Genomic DNA, 4320 nt, shown 5'->3' with positions numbered 1-4320 from the left:
GGGGCCCACGTACCAAAAAAAAAAAAAAAAAAAGAGTGAGACTTCTGTTGCTAGAAAGATGTGGTAGGTGTACTTCTCCCTATTTCTCCTGCTAAGTACAGTTTAAAACCCTGGACACTGGTTATAAAACAAACGTAAAAAGAGTCTGAAAAGTAGACAAGAAGGCAGACTGGCTATAGAACTCAGAACCCAAGGAATGACAAAGCAGTGAGTTCCCTGAGGTTTTGTTCTGTTTTGTTTTGCTTCATATATCCTATACTGGGTGCTGGAGAAGCTGAAAACCTGGAAACATCAATGGGTATAGGAAAAAAAGAAAAGGAAAGGAGAGGAAATAAAAGGAAAAGAAAAGACAAGGCAAAGGAAAAAAGCCTGCTCTCTCTAGGCAGAGGACCAGGAAAGGGGCAACCTTGCAAGACAGAAAAGTTTTAGGTAATAACCACTCTACTCCAAGCAAATCCCACAGAAAAAATTGAGCCACCATCCATGACAACAAAGGCCAAATGGAAAAGTTAAACTTCCACCCTTGGCAGGCTGTAATATGCTTGGATGGTGTCAGAGAAAGACAAGTTGGGAGCCTGAACATTCATTCCTACCAGGCAGTAAAAAGGCCCCTTTGATGCAGTGTCAGTTGAGACTACATGGAAAGCCAGGACTTCATGCCCACCTGGTGATAACAAGGGGCCCATCCTCTTCTCCCCACTGGAGTTCTATCAGAGGAGTCCCAGTAGAGAATCAGCACTTTTACCACCATCTAGCAGTAACTAGCATCCCTCCCCCATCGTGGTGCCAGTGGCAGTCATGAGAACTAAAACAAGGCATTCCTTCTCCTCTCAGACAGGGTGAGAGAGTATCAGCAGAGGCATAGGGGAGAGCCAGAACTCCCACCTTGCCAGGTATTAATGAGGAGACCCTCACCCACAGGTGTCAATAGAGGCAGAATGAGGAACCTGGACTCCACTCCACCTGGCAGCAATGAAGTGGCATTCCCCTACCCCTGCCAGAGCAGTGTCAGAAGCATAATAAAAATAAGAGATTTAAATGCTATCCAGAGTCTCATAACATATTATCCAAAATGTCAAGATTTCAATCAAAAATCAGTCATCATATCAAAAGCCAGGAAAATCTCTGCTTGATGAGAAATAACAACTAAAAGACACAAACAATATGACATAGATGTTCATTAAGATGCTTCAATAAGCAATTACAAACATAATAGAAACAAATTTTTAAAAAGAAAGTCTCATCAAAGAAATAGAATGTATAAAAAAGAACTAAATGGAATTTTTAAAACTAAAAAATGCAATAACTGAAATTTTAGAAATTAGTAGATGGGCTCAGCAGCAGAATAGAAGTGACAGAGGAAAGAATTAGTAAACTTTCAGAGAACTAGAACAAAAAATTTCACAATTTGTATGGAAACACAGAAGACCCCGAATAGCCAAAGCAATCTTGAGAAAGAAAAATGGAGCTGCAGGAATCAGGCTCCCTGACTTCAGACTATACTACAAAGCTACAGTAATCAAGACAGTATGGTACTGGCACAAAAACAGAAATATAGATCAATGGAACAGGAAAGAAAGCCCAGAGATAAACCACCCATGCACATATGGTCACCTTTATCTTTGATAAAGGAGGCAGGAATGTAGAGTGGAGAAAGGACAGCCTCTTCAATAAGTGATGTTGGGAAAATTGGACAGGTACATGTAAAATTATGAAATCAGAACACTCCCTAACACCATACACAAAAATAAACTCAAAATGGATTAAAGACCTAAGTGTAAGGCCAGACACCATCAAACTCTTAGAGGAAAGCATAGGCAGAACACTCTATGACATAAATCAGAGCAAGATCCTTTTTGACACACTCCTAGAGAAATGGAAATAAAAACAAAAATAAACAAATGGAAACTAATGAAATTTAAAAGCTTCTGCACAGCAAAGGAAACCGTAAACAAGATGAAAAGACAACCCTCAGAATGGCAGAAAATATTTGCAAATGAAGCAACTGACAAAGGTTTAATCTCCAAAACATACAAGCAACTCATGCACCTCAATATCAAAAAAACTAACAACCCAATCCAAAAATGGGCAGAAGACCTAAATAGATATTTCTCCAAAGAAGATATACACATTGCCAACAAGCACATGAAAGAATGCTCAACATCATTAATCATTAGAGAAATGCACATCAAAACTACAATGAGATATCATCTCACACCAGTCAGAATGGCCATCATCAAAAAATCTACAGACAATAAATGCTGGAGAGGGTGTGGAGAAAAGGGAACAATCTTGCACTGTTGGTGGGAATGCAAACTGATACAGCCACTATGGAGAACAGTATGGAGGTTCCTTAAAAAACTACGAATAGAACTACAATATGACCCAGCAATCCCACTACTGGGCATATACCCTGAGAAAACCATAATTCAAAAAGAGACATGTACCAAAATGTTCATTGCAGCTCTATTTACAATAGCTGGGACAGGAAAGCAACCTAAGTATCCATCAACAGATGAATGGATAAAGAAGATGTGGCACATATATACAATGGAATATTACTCAGCCATAAAAAGGAACGAAACTGAGTTATTTGTAGTGAGTTGGATGGACCTAGAGGCTGTCATACAGAGTGAAGTAAGTCAGAAAGAGACAAACAAATACTGTATGCTAACACATATATATGGAATCTAAAAACAGAAAGAAAGAAAGAAAATGGTCAGAAGAACCTAGGGGCAAGACGGGAATAAAGATGCAGACCTACTAGAGAATGGACTTGAGAATATGGGGAGGGGGAAGAGTAAGCTGGGACAAAGTGAGAGAGTGGCATGGACATATATACACTACCAAATGTAAAAAAGATAGCCAGTGGGAAGCAGCCACATAGCACAGGGAGATCAGCTCAGTTGTTTGTGACCACCTAGAGGGGTGGGATAGGGAGGGTGGGAGGGAGAGAGATGCAGGAGGGAAGAGATATGGGGACATATGTATATGTATAAATGATTCACTTTGTTATAAAGCAGAAACTGACATGCCATTGTAAAGCAATTATACTCTAATAAAGATGTTTAAAAAATTAGTGAACTTGAAGATAGAACAATAGAAATTATCCGGTGTGAAAAATGGAAAGAAAACAGACTGGGGGCAGGGAAGGATGGAATGAACAGATCCTAAGGATTGTGTGGGACTATAACAAAAGTTTGAACATCTGTGTCATCACAGTTAGAAAAGGAGAGGAGGAAAAAGATAGAGCTGAAAAAGTATTCAAAGAAATAATGGCTGAAAAATTCCCAAAAGACGTAAACCAATAAATTCAAGAAGCTGAAAAAACTCCAAACTGTATACACATAAAGAAATCCATGCAGGGCTTCCCTGGTGGTGCAGTGGTTGAGAGTCCGCCTGCCAATGCAGGGGACATGGATTCATGTCCCGGTCCGGGAAGATCCCACATGCCGTGGAGCGGCTGAGCCTGTGAGCCATGGCCGCTGAGCCTGCGCGTCCAGAGCCTGTGCTCCACAACGGGAGAGGCCACAACAGTGAGAGGCCCGCATACCGCAAAAAATAAAAATAAATAAAAATAAATAAATAAATAAAAAGGCAGCAAGAGAGATGATGCCTTGCCTTTAGGGGAAAAATAACTTGAATCACAGGGGATTTCTCATCAGAAACCATGGAGCTCAGAAGAAACAGATACAATATTTTTCAAGAGGTGAAGGAAAGAACTATCAATCGATAACTCTATGCCCAGTGAAAATATCCTTCAGGAATGAAGGGGTGATCAAGACATTCTCAGATAAAGGAAAACTAAGAGAATTTGCCACCAGCAAACCTGCTCTGAAAGGATGGCTAAAAGAAGTTGTCTAAACAGAAAAGAAATTATAAAAGAGGGAATCTTGGAACATCAGGTGGGAGAAAAAGCATAACGGAAAGAGTAAAAATATGGATAAATACAACAGCTTTTCCTTCTCCAATTGACTTTTCTAAATTATGTTTGATGGTTGAAGCAAAAATTGTAAATACTATCTGATGTGGTCTTCAATGTATGCAGTGGAAATATATAAGACAATTATATTATAAATGAACTAGAATAAGGTATCTACATTTCATGCAAACTGGGAAATGTTGATACCAGTAGACTATGATAAGTTATGTATGTGTAATACCTAGAGATAAAGCTCTCTCTTTCTAAATAGGTGGAGAGATGTACTGTGTTCATGGGTTGGAAGACTCAACATATAAAGATGTCAATTCTCCCTCAAATTTATATACAGCATTATTTAATGTAATTCCTATGAAGATCCCAGCAAGATATTTTTTACA

Source organism: Lipotes vexillifer, unplaced genomic scaffold, assembly GCF_000442215.2.
Source record: "Lipotes vexillifer unplaced genomic scaffold, Lipotes_vexillifer_v1.1 scaffold129, whole genome shotgun sequence".
Taxonomy (NCBI): Eukaryota; Metazoa; Chordata; class Mammalia; order Artiodactyla; family Lipotidae; genus Lipotes; species Lipotes vexillifer.
Note: the sequence above shows the minus strand (reverse complement) of the source record.